We start from the raw sequence: 17,823 nt of genomic DNA, 5'->3' as shown, positions 1-17,823 counted from the left end.
TATATGACGGCTGGGGGCCAGGTTTTATTTGACTATCGGGGCTAGGTTTTATAATATAATAGGTTTTATATGAAATGAGTTTGAACTACAGTTTTTATTACTTAAATTGCATGATATGCTTTAGGAACCCTGGAGACCAGTGTTATGTGAGCACGGTACTGTTGTTAGGGATTCAGTATTTGGCCATGTGCGCCCACACTGTTTTGGATAGAAGTGTAGGGTTGTTTTAGCCAATTAGCCTTCAAAGGGGGTGGTACCTTCCTTGGAAGTACGGACCAAGAAGTGGTAAGGCAATTGGATCCGCAACTGGGTTATGGATGCCTGCAGACGTAGTTAGCAGATGGATGATTTTGACTTTGTCTGAGTTGATCCCTTAGGTCTTAGTCTAGCCTTTGGACCGCACAACCCGTCATGGTGGTTAAGTATGTTGTTAGTCCCAAAGAGTGTCTTTTATGCATATCTGTAGATTTATGTAAATGATGTTTCTTATTTACTGAACTGTTCATACTATGGAAACGAGACAAGTATTTTCAATTGTGTAAAGTGAGTATATTGTAAAATAGCTATTTTCGGTTAAATGGAGGATGGATTTTTTCTAGTAAACACTAAATGTGTGTTGACCATACACTGATGTTAACTTAATCTTCCTTACTGAGAAGTGTCTCACCCCAATATACAAATCATCTTTTCAGAGCCATCTTGAGATTAAGTTTAGCAAGCTCCGGGGCAGGGTGGTAGATAGTTTTGTGTGAGTGACTGGAAGAACTCTATTATACATAAATTATGTTGTAAGTCTCAGATCATGTAATATGCGTGTATGGACTGAGTTAGTTTTTGGTATTGTACTATGGTTTGTATTATGAGCATTGGGAGACTCTAATGTATATTAGTAACATAGAACTCTGGTAATGGATTATGGAGAATATTTTATTTATTCCTATTGCATTTATATTATTGATTATGGTATTAGGTACACAGACATCACTAAAGTAGCACCCCGGGGCAACATGGCGGGTTAGGGCATTACAGGTGGTATTAGAGCCTAGGTTTGCTAGGTTCTGTAGACTTGGATAGTTAATGATTACCAGAGTATAGGTTGAGATAGGATAAGAGTGGGTAGGTTAGGCAAGTTTTGGTCTGGAAGCTTAGAGATGGTGATCCTACGACTATCTTTTGCGTTTTTCCTAGAATGACAATTTCAGGAAAACTAAGGTAAATCCATCGATGGTTTCATTTCTGAGTTGAGAGACTGGAACTTGGAAACTTAAGTAGGAATGTTAGGTCGAGTGAGTAGGTTTTTAGTCTTAGAGTTGTAATTAGGGTCCGATACATTTATTTGATTAAGTTTATACGAGCAACAGAGGGTAGTGTGTTTACAAGAGGCAAACCATCGACGGTTTTATGAAGGAATATAAAACTGTCTCCAGTTTTCTTCAAAAGAAGGTCTCTGTAATTCAGGTTTTCCATCGATGGTTTTGGGACCCTAAGAAAAATTGTGGCCGATTTTGTGGCAGAACTGTTTAAATGATTTTTTTTAACTACAAACTCAAATGTTATATTACTTATTCATTCCGTACTTGCATCAACCATGATAAATGTGGGATTTCTAAGTCAGCTTCTATCCAATCTTTAGGATAGATCCTAGGGGAAAGAACATCATAGCTGGAGGAGATAATCATGTAGATACTTCTCGTGAGGATGATGTTGATGCTTCAGTAGTGTTGCGAAGTATAGCGTGTTAGGCTAAGAAGGAGGATCGGAAAGATTCTAGAGAGAAGGATCAGCCACCGGTTGGTTGGGGCTGCACTTTTCGGCAGTTTACCCAGGAAAATCTATCAGCATTTGTAGGAGAAGCGAATCCGGTCATAGCTGAAGACTAGGTTCAAGAGATTAAGGAACTACTAGGTGTGGTGGAGTGCACGAAAGAGCAGTAGGTGTGGTTTGCCACTTTTAAACTAGTGGGATAAGTGAAGAGGTGGTGCAGATCGGCAAAGCTGGTGGAGGAACAGCGGCTAAGATTTGTGACTATCACCTGGAGCCGTTTCAGGGAGGTTTTCTTCGACAGATACTTCCCTACTGCTACCCGAGAGGCTAAGGCAGTGGTGTTCTTGAATTTGACTCAGGGACACTTGACCGTTCAACAGTACATAGCCAAGTTTATGGAGTTGTCCTGCTTCACTCCATACATGATTCCAGATAAACCAAAGAAGGCTCGAAAGTTTGAGAAGGGTTTGAGGCAGGAAATACGTGCACACATGGTGGCATTGTTAACCTAGAGTTTTTCTGAGTTAGTAGATAAGGTCATGGAAGTTGAGGCCAGTATTCAGGAGGGTGAGAGAGCAGTAAACCAGAAGAAGAGGCCCTTACCTCGAGGGTTTCATACCAGAACCGTCCAAAGTTCATGGAGGCGGCCTAGTAATTTCACGGGCCAGTGACAAGAAATGGGATTTCAGCCCCCTCAAAGGAATTCTCAGCATTTTACCTATCCCAGATTCCATAAAAGGCATTGGGGCAAGTGTAGGGCTGGATTAGCTGGCTGTTACCAGTGCGGTGGGGCAAGACATCTGGCACAGGACTGTCGCGTGACATTGAACTACGCACCTCCACAACATCAGTATGGGGGAGGTAACCAGGCACCCCAAGGTGGTCACCAGAGGGGCATTTCCTAGGTACGAGTGTACTCACTGACACCACGAGACACGGCGAATGCCAGTGATGTGGTGATAGGTATGATTTCCATTATGTCAAATAGTGCTATTGTGTTATTTGAGTCAGGTGCGACGCACTCATGTGTATCTCGGGGATTCATTAAATTGTGCAGGGTGGAGATCCAATCATTAGATGCCGAGCTAGGTGTGGTCACACCGATAGGGTTAGTTATTATATGCAGTAAGGTGATTAGAGACTACCTAGTGGATATTCAAGGGAGAAGGCTTCCTGCTAGTCTAATCATCTTTGATATGCATGGATTAGACATTATTCTGGGGATGGATTGGCTAGCATCCAGCTATGCGAGTATTGACTGCCACAGGAAGGAGGTAGTATTCAGACCCCCAAGGGAGCGGGTATTCAAATTCGTCGGGTCGTGTGTGCGCTCTGCACCACAGATCCTTTTGGCGATGCAGGCAAGAAGATTACTTTAGAGGGTTGCTAGGGGTACCCGTCATGTGTGAAAGAAGCACCGAGGGAGGGACCTAAGCTGGAAAATATCTCAGTAATAAGGGAGTTCTTGAAAGTGTTTCCTGAGGACTTACCACGATTGCCTCCTGATCACAAGGTGGAATTTGCCATTGACTTAGCTCCAGGGACATCACCGATTTCTAAGGCACCATACAGAATGGCTCCGGTTGAACTAAAGGAGCTAAAGGAACAGTTACAAGAACTCCTAGACAAAGGTTTTATCAAACTGAGCGTATCACCTTGGGGAGCGCCGGTGTTATTTGTAAAGAAGAAGGATGGGTTGATGAGAATGTGCATCGACTATAGGGAAATTAATAAGGTGATAGTGAAGAACAAGTACCCATTACCTCATATTGACGACCTGTTTGACCAACTGAATGACACACAAGTTTTCTCTAAGATCGATCTACCATTCAAGTATCATTAGTTGAAGGTGAAATCAGAGGATGTATTGAAGACAACTTTCCTAATCTGGTATGGCCATTACGAATTTCTGGTTATGCCATTCGAATTGACAAATACGCCTGTAGCATTCATAGACTTGATGAACAGGGTGTTCCACTAGTACTTAGATCAGTTCATGGTGATGTTCATCAATGACATCCTGGTGTATTCAAGGAGCCGTGCAGAGCATGAAGCTCATTTGAGACTGGTACTTCGGGTACTCAAAGAGAAGAAGCTTTTTGCTAAATTTAAGAAATGTGAGTTCTGGTTGGAACATGTTACATTTCTAGGACATACAGTGTCCATTGAGGGAATTTTAGCGGACCCAGGCAAAGTAGAGGTGGTATTTGATTAGGCAAGATCGAAGAACGTGCATGAGGTTAGAAGCTTCTTGGTTCTGGAAGAGTACTATTGCCGATTCGTTTGAGGTTTTTCTAGGTTGTCAGGTCCTCTGACACATCTTACGAGGAAGAATAGTAAGTTTGAGTGGACTGAGGAGTGCGAGCAGAGTTTTCAGGAATTGAAGCAGCGACTAGTCATTGCCTCAGTGTTGACCATTCCATCAGGGGATGGTGGATTTGTAATCTGCAGTGACACATCTCATAAAGGACTTAGGTGTACCTTGATGCAGTAGGGAAAGGTTATTGCGTACGCTTCTCGCCAACTCAAGGAGTACGAGAATAAGTATCCCACACACGACATGGAATTGGTAGCAATAGTTTATGCGTTAAAGATCTGGAGGCACTACCTATACGGTGAAAAGTGCGAGATCTTTACTAATTATAAGAGCCTTAAATACTTCTTCACCCATAAGGACTTAAGCATGAGGCAGTGGAGGTGGCTTGAGTTGAAGAGGACTACAATTTTACCATTAGCTTCCATCCAGGAAAGGCTAATGTTGTAGCTGATGCTTTGAGTCAGAAGTCGGTGGGGGTGTCAGTTTCAGTGGTGGTTGTACAGCATCAGATCAGGATGGACCTAGAAAGGTTGGGTGTAGAGTTAGTAGAAGGGAATTCACAGGCGTTCATTTCTAGTTTGATTATTTAGCCAACCTTGCAGGAGAAGATTAAAATTGCCCAAATGAAAGATGCAGAGTTGATGAAAATTGTGGAGGAAGTATGGAGTAAGCAGCAGACGGACTTCAATGTTTCTAAAGATGGAGTTCTCAAATTTTACACCAGGCTTTGTGTGCTTGATGACATGGGGAATGAAAGGACAATTCTGGAGGAAGCTCATCGCTCTCTTTATACTGTTCATCCGGGAAGCATGAAGAAGTATAGAGATCTGTGAGAGTCGTTCTAGTGGAGTAACATGAAGAGGGATATTTCTAGATTCTTTGAACAGTGTCTGACATGTCAACAGGTAAAAACAAAGCACCAGAGGCCAAGGGGACCACTTCAGCCACTTGATATCCCTAAGTGGAAGTGGGAGCATATCTCGAAGGACTTCGTATCGGGATTGCCTTCAGCGATGCATGGACAAAATGTCATCTAGGTAATAGTGGATTGTCTAACAAAGACCGCACACTTCATTCTTGTAAAAGTCAGTTATTCTATAAATAGGCTGGTAGAGCTTTATGTGCAGGACATTGTACGACTTCATGGCATCCCGGTTTTCATTGTTTTAGATCAAGATCCATGGTTCACCTCTCGATTTTGGAAGAGTTTGTAGGATGCCTTGGGATCTCAACTCACTTTCAGTACCACATTTCACCTGTAGATGGATGAGTAATTCGAGAGGACCATTCAGATTCTAGAGGATATGCTGTGAGCATGTGTGCTGGATTTTAGGGATAGTTGGATTCGGTATCTATCGCTTCTTGAGTTTGCATATAATAACAGTTATCAAGCCAGTATCGAGATGGCACCATATGAGGCTTTGTATGGTCACTGGTGTCGATCTCCATTGTACTAGGATAAGGTAAGCGAGCGACAAATTTTGGAGCCGAAACTAATTCAGCAGATCTCTGCAAAGGTCAGGGTTATCAAGGAAATGATTAAATCATCCCAAAATCGGTAGAAGAGTTATGCGAATACTCGTCTATGGGAGTTAGAGTTTGATATTGGTGATATGATATTTTTTAGGATTGCTCCAATGAAACGGGTGATGAGGTTTGGAAAGAAAGACAAGTTGAGTACTAGGTACATTGGGCCATTCGAGATCGTGGAAAGGATTGATCTAGTTGCCTATCGAGTGGCATTACCCCCGGCATTATCTAGAGTTCATGATGTTTTCCATGTATCAGTGCTGAGGAAGTATGTGCTAGATCCTTCGCACGTGATAAGTTATGAGCCTTTGGATATTGGGGATGCTTTGGCATACGAGGAAGTATTAGTTCTGATTCTGGATCGAATAATACAGGAACTACGTACTAAGAATATATAGTTAGTGAAAGTGCTATGGCGTAATCATGCAGTTGAGGAGGCTTCTTGAGAATTAGAAATAGAAATACGTCAGAAGTACCCTTAGCTTTTTAGAGTAACTCAGTAATAGTCAGGTTAGTGTGTCAGCACAAGTGTTGGTTTTGTTTGCAGGTCAGGTAAGGTAGGTTTTTTTGGTTTATTAGTTATTTATTTTTTCATATATGGATGGTCTTTGGGAGAGTTTTGTATGGTATTGTAATCTCCGAGACATTATGTGTAACCACGGTATTCCTCCACCATAAGTGACGGTTTTAATAAATGTGGGATGGGGCTGCTATGTGGGTGGCTACCGACTCTTCTGTAGAGATGGAGCAATATTTAAGAAAATTCCAGAGGATGTGATCGATAATAGTTACCAAATTTCGAGGACGAAATTTTTATGAGGAGGAGAGATTGTAGAAACCTGAACCCGAAAAATAAATGAAAATATGTGTAAAAGAGAGAAATTTTGAAAGATAAAGGAAGATAAAAGAAAAGGAAGGAATTTGGTTAGCAAGACCAAAACCATCAATGGTTTCAGAGAGTATGAGAAAATCGTCATCGATTTTGGGTAAACTGGGTGAGTCAACGGCAAAACCGTCGACGGTTTTGTGGGTATAGGAAAAATCATCGATGGTTTTCTCCCGGGCTACTCACCTATAAATAGAAGTGAGCTCATTTTTCTTGGAATTTCAAAATATCTCCTTTTTGGGCTCTGCTAGGGTTTCAAGATTTCTTCATTAAAAGGCTCCTATGAGTTCTCTCTTGCTCCTGGTTCACTCTCTCTCCTCCAGGCTAGCTGGTACTTATAGTTCTACTGGTTTGAAAAGCTAGGGTTCTAGGTCTTTCCATCTGTTTCAATTTCTTTTTCAAAAATAGGTAAGGGGATTAAGTTAAGTTAGATTTTTAATGAGTTTGAACCGATTGAAATGTTTTTGGTATAAATATATTTATGTTTTCAGTTGTTACTTCGAAAATCGACCGTTCAAAATGGACATTTTTTCAAACCTTAGATATATGATATGGTATTTTGAGTAAAAATGAATGGTGGAAAGTTTATTTGATCTTATAAACTAAATATACTATGTTTCTTGGTTGCCTATGAGCTATGTTCAAAATACTAAAATCGTGTGGCAAGTGAATATTACTTTGGGGGTTATTGTATAACCAAGTTTGTGAATGTTTGTGAAATACTAAAACCGTTTGTAAAAAATACAGGGATTTGATATGACGGCTGTAGGCCGGGTTTTATTTGATGGCTAGGGGTCGGGTTCTATTCAATGGCCGAAGGCCGGGGTTTTGTTTAGCGGCTGTGAGCCGAGTGGTACATGATGGCCGGGGGCTGGGGTTTTGTTTATCGGCTGTAAGCCGAGTCGTATATGACGGCCGGGGGCAGGTTTTATTTGATGGCTGGGGGCCGGGTTTTATAATATGATAGGTTTTATATGAAATGAGTTTGAACTACAGTTTTTATTACTTAAATTGCATGATATGCTCTTGGAACCCTGGAGACCAGTGTTATGTGAGCACGATACCGTTGCTAGGGATTTAGTATTTGGTCATGCATGCCCACACTATTATGGATAGAAGCGTAGGGTGGTTTTAGCCAAATTAGCCTATGGAGAGGTGGTACCTTCCCTGGAAGTCCGGACCAGGAAGTGGTAGGGCAATCGGACCCGCAACTGGGTTGTGGATGCTTGCAGACGTAGTTAGCAAATGGATGATTTTTCTGTGAATTATGGTATTATCCCAAGGGGGGGTGAATTGGGTATTTTCAAAAATTAAGTTCTTTAAGTTCTAATTTTGAAAACTATCAATTACAAACTTGCAATCTACTTAATACCTAGCTTAATGTTTCTCACAATTAATCAATTTAATTTGTGTCTTTATCAAGCATACACTTTTAACCAATTACACAAAAAACTTATCAAATGCTCAACTCATACACAATAAACATATAATTTAAATGTAAGCAGAAATCAAAAGGAATGAAGGGAAAAGAGAAGACAAACATGATTTTTATGAGGTTCAGCCTACCCTAACTTACGTCCTCGCTTTGAGCAACCCACTCAAGGATTCCACTAAAAAATCATTCCTTTAACTGGGATAGAGCTTCCCTTACAATATGCTGCTTACAAGAGGCGTACCTTCCTCCTCAACCCCGGTTCACAGCCCGAACCGTGAATACAAAATAAAATTACAATTTCTGCAAAAACTCAAATGCTTCTACACAAAGCTAGTGAGTACAATAGAAATCTAATACATACTCATATGATAAAAGTTGAAGCTCAAGATGTATGTATCAATATGATCTTTATATGAAGAATGAGATGATTCACAAATCTACATTTTAATCAATATCTCCCAAAAATGATTTTATAAATAAATTCTTTGGAGATCTTAGGATTTGATTTCAGAACACTTTATGCAAGAATAGAAAAAAAGATCCTTTCAAAAATAATCTTGAATAATGCACAAGTCTACGTTATTGCTATCAAATAATTTGTAAAGTTGAATCTTTGTATAAATATATGACTTTGAATATCTGCAAAGATTTAAACAATAATTTTAAAACAAAATTCTTCAAGAATATGTATTTAGAAGCTCATAGTATTTGTAATAAAATAATTTTTGCACTAATCAAATAGCAAATCTTTGAATGAAAATATGTTTAAAACTATCTCCAAGATTTTAGTTTTAAACAAAAATTTTTCTCAAGTAATGATCTATCACAAATTGTATATATAATTAATAACTCAAGATCAATCTCTCAAAAAGTATTCACGAATAAATTTATAAAAAAAAAATCTTTGAGAATAAGCAAACAATTTGTTTGATTACCAAACCTTAATACCCAAGTTGTTTGCACTATATTCGCTGGAACGCCTTTTGAAAATCAATGTAACTTAAGCTCAGATTTGATGTGAATGCTTTGAAATCACAGGCAAGAGCTTAACAATGTGTTCAATGTTCTCAAGAGATGTGTAACAGTTCAAGGCTCCCAATAAATGTGCAAAAAGTGGTGCTTAAGGGTTTAGAGTTTAGGTTTATAAGCAATCTCTCCATCTAAACAATTTCTAGTCGTTAGATCATTTAAAATATCATATTTACATTTGTGTTCGCGCTGGAATGTCGTTCTGCACAGAAACCTTCGTCGATGAATGAGTACGTTCATCGACGAGTGTACCACACTCGTTCTTCGACAGGGCTATGAGTTCGTCGACGAGAGCACTGTCTCAACTTTTTGGGCTCTCAGTATTTTTTCATCGAGGAGACAACACTGTTCATTGCCAAGTGGCCTTCATACGTTCATTGACAAGGCCACGGGTTTCTTCGATGAGGCCACTAAAATTTGCCTTGAAAATTTTGTTCAATTTAGAACTAATGTAAATGAATCTTTCATGAAATGTAGGAGTCCTAAGGTTTGTCTAGGGTATATTTGAGCTTTGAATTACATCATATGAAACATGTAAATACATTCAATTCTAAATACCCATTCTCATTGAAGATCTTGAACTTAAAGCTTGCTTCTTCATCCTTTTATTCTTCTATTTTCATGAATTAAGCCAAGTGATATGTACTTTAGGTTCCTCGTGGCTTCCATATCAAGCTTACTGTTAGGGCATTCTAAATCATGATCCTGTTTAAAAACTCGATTGCACAGGCCAAGTACCAAGTGATTTATCATTATCAAAACATAATTGGACTCATAGAGTCAACATTTACCTTTGTCTAGGTTGATCCCCTAGCGCTTAGTCCAGCCTTCGGGCTACATAAATTGTCATGGGGGTTAAGCATGTCATTAGTCCCAGGGAGTGTCTTTTATGCATATCTGTAGATTTATGTAAATGATGTTACTTATTTATTGAGTTGTTTATACTATGGAAACAAAACGAGTATTTTCAATTGTGTAAAGTGAGTACAATGTAAAATAGCTATTTTTGGTTAAATGGAGGATGAATATTTTCTGTAGATACTAAATGCATATTGACCACACACTGATTGACTCACTTCTAAAAATGAGCAGCGCAAAGGCTCTCCCATGTATAGGAGTCACGTTATGTAATAATTAGCCCATATAGGTCAGATCGTCTCCTTAGGGAATGCAGATTAGTTTTAAACTAGCGCAAAACAGGAAAAAGAAAATAGGAAAACAATTTTACTAAACATGGTTCAGATTCGGTTTCTTTGGGATTTTGAAATATTTGTGGTGGAATTGAAACAAGCCAAATCTAAACTATGAACCTAACACACACAAAATCAACCGACAACTCACCAATTAAACATTCAAATAATAAATCAAAGAAAAAACCTTAATTAACTTAAACAAATATTTAATTTCAACACACTAGTTAACACACTAATAAACGACCAATCATTCAATTTCAACTCTAACTTTAATTGAAAATGACTAAACTCTCAACATTAACCCTATGTGAAGGCGTACTAATCTTAATAATGAAATTAACCCAACTAAACACTTTGCACACTAACTAACTTAAACAAAACTCATATCCCAACATCAACTTCACATGAAGACAATAACCCAATCAATAATGTAAACAGAAATTAAAATCAACCCAACAATAAAATCGAACAAAAATAAACTCAATATCTTAACTACTTAAATAGAAAACAATATACTAAAACACAATCATAATTAAGAGCTTCAAATGAACTAAAATTAAACATAAATATAACCCAACAATGATTTAAATTGAAAAGAGAAAATTTAAAGAGAACAAACTAAATATAATAATTAGAATAATCCCAACCTAAATATATTCCAACAATGATATTAAATAAAAAGAGAAGACAAATTGAACTTAATAATTATATCCCAACAAGAATTTAAAATTCCAATAAAAACTTTTATACAAAACACAGCTAAAAGTAACAATTAAACAAGTATTAAAATACGAGAGAGAGAGAGAGAGAGAGAGAGAGAGAGAGAGCAATGGAAATGGAGGTGGTTGGCTCAGGTCTTCAAACAGTAGCTGCTCGGGTCTCCTTGTTGTCCAGCGGCGCAGCTCCCAAAGCACCAGCAAAAAGACTCCCACACGCCAACTCTCTACCTCCTCTTTTCTAAACCCTAACCTACTCTTTTTATTTTCTTTTAACCCTCCTCCTTTTGTTTTGTCATCATGCTCCTTGCTAAAAAGCCCTCAATGCACACACACACTTGTTGCCAGCGCCTCCCAGCGCACCAAGCCACACACACACACGGGCTTGCATTCCTCTTTGCATGGCTGGGTCGCATCATGACCTAGCCTTTTTTTTTTTTTTTTTTTCATTTGGGTTCCAGCATGTACAAGCCAAGGCCTACTCACTTCTTTTTTTTTTTTTTTCTCAACTCACTCACGCACACTCAGCCCAGCCCACTCTCAAGCACACACAACAAGACCCTTTTTGTTCTTTGCATGGCTAGGTCACATCAAGACCCGACCTCCCTTTTTTTTCTTTTCTTTTACATTTCAATGCCCTTACGTCCAACCCAGATTTTCACAAGCTAAGCTTGTTCAGGGCATTATGCTTGCCTGTGACCCTTATCTCGTGCGCTTGGGATGGATTTCCATCATGTAAATACTAGTGCAAGGTTATTTTCTACTAGTAGTGTCTTTATATGCCAAATAAGGCAGTATGACTCCTCGATCACTTTGATGTTTCCTAGTGCTAGGATGATAATTACATAAAAACCTCTTTAGGGGAGGGTGAGTATTCATCAGTCATTGTAAAACTCACTAGCTATTATCAACGTGTTTAGCCTACTTGCCTCCTTTGCTAAGCACATAATGTCAACAAAGGTGTTGTTAATGAATTTCGTAGATTCAATGTTTACTGCTTGCTTGCCACTGCTTTCGTGAATGCTTACTGTTATGCTGCCATTTGATTGAATGCTAATGAAAGTGTTTCATGGATGAATGTTGGTAAACAATAGGATGGCTAGTTAAACAAGATGGCTTTAGCTAGCGCCGCACGACCCTTCACTATGGTGTGAAAATGGTTGGATCGTGACACTTGGTATCAGAGCCCAAGGTTGAGTTGCTACATGAATGAGATTGCCTTCGTTGTGGGATTTGGAAAGCTTTAGTAAGTGATCATGGCACCAAACAATGCTGAGAGGATTAGCATACTGGAAGCATGGGTTGAGGCAACAGCCAATACTGTGACTGCGGAGGTGGCCCAGATGAGAGAACTTGTTGATGAAGTGATTGGATCACAAAAGCATCAAGCAAGTTTTCTATATGAGATGTCAGAGGACTTTCGCCATACAGTGGAAACTTTGCAATCTCGGATGGTGGATTTAGATGCAAAGCTGAATCTGATGGTTCTTGCTATAGGGGAACTCCAACACTCCGGGAGTTAGCAAGACCACGGTACCAAAACCTAGGATGTATGGGGGTGCCTGTGATGCCAAGGAGTTAGAGAATTTTTTGTTTGATGTGGAGCAGTACTTTCACACTATGGGGATGGCCTCAAAGCAGGCAAAGGTGGATATTGCAACCATGTACTTCGTTGGTGATGACAAACTGTGGTGGCGTACCAAGTACTAAGAGATTGAAAATAGAAGTTGTGTAATCAATAGTTGGGTAGACTTGAAGATAGAGCTCAAGGCCCAATTCTTTCCTAAGAATGTTGGGTATCATGCAAGGAGAAAACTGAGAGATCTCAAGCATATGGGGTCAATCAGGGAATATGTGAAACAATTTTCTTCTTTAATATTGGATATTTAGAATATGTCAAAGAAGGATAAGTTGTTCTATTTTCTAGAGGGGATGAAATCATAGCCAAGAACTGAACTTCATAGGCAAAGGGTTCAAGACTTGTCAACTGCACAAGCTACTGTAGAACGCTTGACTGACTATGTTGGTGATGATACCGCTTCGTCCAAATGGGGTGGCGGAGAGGGAAACAGTGGAAAGTCTTCCAAGAAAGGTAAACGCAAGAGTGGAAGAGCCGACTATAAATCATCAACCTCAAAGGAAGCTTCGTTGTCTTAAGGGTTCAACACATCCAATGGAAAGGGGAAGAGTAAAATTTCATGTTACTTGTGTGGTGGATCTCACAAAGTGAGTGAGTGTCAACACAAGGGATTACTCAATGCCTTACAAGCTTCCACTTTGGAAAAAGTAGTGGAAAGCAAGGAGGAAGAGGATGATGCCCCGAGGGTAGGTTCAATGTGACTAGTGAGCGCATTGGAAAAGCAGGCAAAAGCACCGAAGGTTACACGAGCAAAAGGGTTAATGTTTGTGGACTTGAGGATCAATGGGAAGAGTACCCACGCTATGGTAGATACAGGGGCTACTCATAATTTTGTTTCGTAGTTGGAAGCATGGAGACTCAACTTATCCTTAGAGAATGATACAGGACGCATGAAAGCAGTTAATGTAATAACCCCAAAAAGGACTATACAAGATTAGTGGGGTGATTCTAAAAAAAAAATTAATTAATTAATTAATTAATCGGATTTTAAAAATAATAATAATTAAAATTTATTTTTATTTTTATTAATAAAATATATTATTATTAATATTAATTAAATATTATTATTATTATTATTATTATTATTATTATTATTATTATTATTATTATATCTTTATTTCACCTGAAGTAGAAGCTTCAGGAGGTTTCAAAAGTTAAAAACAAAACAAAGAAGAAGAAGAAGATCCAGAGGCCTGAACTCTCTCTCTCTCTCTCTCCTCTCATTCTCTTTCCCTCTCTCCTCGATTTCATGGCGGATTTTTGCCTAATCGAAAATTGGAAGATACAGCTGAGCTCCATTCTCCGCTGCCGTCATTTCTACCGGAGCGGATCGGTGCTAGGAGCAGCGTAGACGTATCTCTTGGGGTAAGTCAATTTCCCCTTTTTCTTTAATTTCTTGCAAATTATAAGTTCAACTGACGAATAGACACCACCACAAGAATCTAGGGATGATTCTTTACACGGACGGAATTCTCGTGGGGTCGTCATGGGCAAAACCCCAAATTTGGGGTACGGAAATTATTAAAGGGCTTATTTTTAATTAATTAGGATTAATTTAGAAATGCTAAAATATTGAGCATCTGGAGTTGAAGTAGGATTTCTGAAATTTAGGGCCCGGGTAAGCACTGCGGGTGTAATTTTGAGACCCGCAAGAAAAATTCAGAAAATTAAGTGGGGGTATTAAATAATAGTTTAAATGATAATTTGGGGTATATGGAGCTTAGGGAAGGTTAGTTTAATATTTTTTTTAGGGGCAATTAGTTAATTAATCTAGGGAAAATGTAAATTTCAGGAGTTGAATTTCGGGCGCCAAGGGGGTAGAATCTGGGTATTAACGAGTCTCTCAGTAAGCCAGGTAAGGGGAATAAATTATAGCAGTGTTTTTAGAATTATTATTTGAATTAATATGTGAAAATGAGCATATGATATTTTGTCTGTAAATTATTATAATATAAATATCAGATAAATTGTGTGGCATTTGAGTAATTGTAAATTGTGATATTTTTGAGTGTAAAATATAACGATGAGTAATTTCTGAGAAAATATTGAAATGAGAATTACTGATGTGATTAGTGAAAAATAATGAAATATGGTATTTATATGTGAGTAGAAATTTTTGCCTGAAAAATGAGATTTTGTGAATTACTGAAATTGGAAAATAATGAAATGTGGTATTTATTTGTGAGTGAAAATTATTTGCATGAGAAATGAGTTTGTACAAATTGTTGATATGAGTATTCTGGGAAAATGTGAAAAATATGTGAAATTATGATATATGATATTACGAGATGATGAAATGTGCATAAAAAATGATGAGAATATTTATATTAAACTGAATTGTGATATACTGGAATATGATTGATGAAATGCCAATACCGTATAATGATTGCAGGTATGTGGTAGTAAACCCTGTTGGATGGTTATGATATTAAGTACAGTACCGTTGCTAGTGGTGTTAGTGCAACCACAAGGACTCTTGGAGCGTGTGGCGTGACAGTCGACTGTGCCATTTTGTAGGGTTGTTGGGCCCCTTGAGTCCGGATCAGGATTATAGGCTGGCCAGTCGTACTACAGAAGCGATATATGATATGATATTTAATCTAACCGGGTCGGCCAACCGCGGTTAGATCCATCTTTCGGGCGGCACAACCTTGACCATGGGGGGAAGCATGGCGTGGATAGAAAGATCCTTAGGGTGGCCATAAGTTACAGACATGATGTTGGTATTTGATACCAAGGATACTCATGAGCTGGAAAGTAAAATTGGAAATGGAAAGTGAAAGAATGATAAAATTGGCTAAAACGAGAAATGAAAGAAAGAATGGAAATTGAGAAATAAAGAATGTTAAATATGAGAAATGAATTATGTGAGTTAATGACATCAATAATTGAGGCGAAGTGAAACTCTCCGCCTGAGGGCTTACTAAGAGTGCCCTTATATGTATCAGATGTGGTCATACCTGGTTGCATAACGTGTTAGGGCAGAGGGAAGCAACCTGTACAGGCAGGTAATCTTCCCTATTCTCAGGAACTTCGCGGATAATTATGTGTTGAAATTATTGAATTTAAGAAATGATTTTAAAGCTTATAAAATCTTGTGTTGTATATCTATATGACTATGAGAATATATTTGCCAATGTATTTTCTCAGGTGAAATGATGATTTGAAAAGTAAGGTGTATTATAATTGTACTCATATGACCACACACTACAAATAATTTATTCCTTCTTACTGATATATGTCTCACCAAATTTATCTGACTTTTTCAAGGAATAGAGACCGACCGGTTGATAGAGCTCCGTGATAGTAGGGAGCTGAAACCTTGATATACAGGGTGACTTTGGACTAGGGAGGTGTGATTCCCTAGGGTTGTATTGTTTTTGGGTATGAGATGGTATTGTGTATATGTGTACATTGATACTCTGGATATTGTATTCTGACTGATATGTATATACTGTCTTCCGTTGTTAGGTTGTATAATAAATAACTTTTTACTCGGTAACCAATACGGGTCGGGTCGTATGAATGATAATAGAATTGTTGACGTGACCGATTTGTGCATGTTGTGGATGACGAGTGATTATTTATTTATTTATTATGAAAAAAAAATTATACAAAAATCGGGGCATCACATTTAACTTTGTAGCCCAGCCTACTCTAGGAGTAGCCAAGCAGGTGGCTGTAAAGATTGGACAGTGGGAAGGTTATGCGAATTTCACAGCGGTGCCATTGGATGACTTTCCAATCATTCTAGGAATGGAGTTCCTAAGGGGGACGAGGGCAGTGATGATGCCTTCGGCTACTTCCCTGTGTCTGATGGGAGATCACTCATGCATGGTGCAAGTTGTTGCAATGAAAGGAGATGACGGGAAGTCCCTTTTATCCATACAACTCAATGAGGGATTAGGTCTGGGTGAGCAGACACATCTAGCCACGGTGGTGGTAGACAAAGAAGTAGGCCAAGAGCTGGATCCTATGACCATCCAAGCGGTGTTGGATGAGGTGTTTCCGGATAAGCTACCTCACAATTTGCCTTGACGACGAACTGTGGAGCATGAGATCGAGTTGTTATCAGGAGTGAAATCACCTACTAAAGGGCCATGTCGGATGGTGCCTACAGAGATAGTAGAGTTGGGGAAACAACTTGATGAATTGGAAACGGGATGTGTTCACCCTTCCAAAGCACCGTTGGGAGCATCAGTGTTGTTTAAGAGGAAACATGAAGAGCATCTACAGAAGGTGTTCAACGGGCTAAGGGGAAACAGTCTGGATGTGAAGAAAGAGAAGTGCTCTTTCGCTCAGTGGAGCAACAAATTCCTTGGTTATGTGATTGAATAAGGTCATATCCGGAGGGGTATGGAGAAGATGAGGATGATTCAAGAACAGGAGATCCCCACGACAGTGAAGGAATTACGTTCCTTTCTTGGACTTAATATATATTGTAGGAAGTTCATTGAGGGGTATTCGTGGAGAATGACTCCAATAACAGGACTACTGGGGAGGTATTATTGGCTACACACGTAGGATGATGTGATTGATTATACCAGAACTTGTCTCACTTGCCAACAATACAAGGGGGAGCAGAAGAAGTATGTTACTTTCATGACCACACCAAAGTACTATTTGGCAAAGGAGATGACACAATTGTTCCTTATGACTATTGTGAGATATTGGGGTTTTCCCTAAGTTATTATTTCTAACCGAGAATTAATGTTCACTGACAACTTCTTGATAGAATGTTTCAAGATATTCAAGTCACATCTTGACATCTCTTCAAATTATCACCGACAGACATACGAACAGATGAAGAGATTCAGAGAGCTACTAAAAGAGTGGTGGTGCCATTTTGTCAATGACAACCAGAAGAATGGCGTGCAACTACTTGATGTGGCTTCGTTCTGTGGCAATGTCCAAAGGAGCCCAACAACCAATAAGAGCACTTTTGAGCTTGTTACAAGCTAGCTGCTGCTGTTACCTCACACAATAGAATAGTCGTACAGACGAAAGAGTCCCAAGGTGTACATCTTCACTTGAGAATGGAGACAAAATGCAGAGTTTGCTCGAGTCTATCTGGAGAAAGCTTCTAAGCAGATGAAAAAGTGGGCAAATCAGGGGAGAAGACTGCAGTTTCATGCTAGCTGCCTCAAGTCGTTTAATGTCGACACCAATGACCTTAGCAAAAGTCAGTCCAACAGAGTAGAGTTGAAGACAATGCAACCTGATAGACATGACGTTGAAGAGATCCTTGTAGATAGAAAGTTCATATTCTCAAGGAAGAAGCAGTAGAAGTTCCTAGTGAAGTGGAAATGCCTTG

The sequence above is a fragment of the Malania oleifera genome, chromosome 1, assembly GCF_029873635.1.
Source record: "Malania oleifera isolate guangnan ecotype guangnan chromosome 1, ASM2987363v1, whole genome shotgun sequence".
In the NCBI taxonomy this organism is placed as follows: domain Eukaryota; kingdom Viridiplantae; phylum Streptophyta; class Magnoliopsida; order Santalales; family Ximeniaceae; genus Malania; species Malania oleifera.
The sequence above is the reverse complement of the archived record's forward strand: the minus strand, read 5'-3'. Positions refer to the sequence as shown.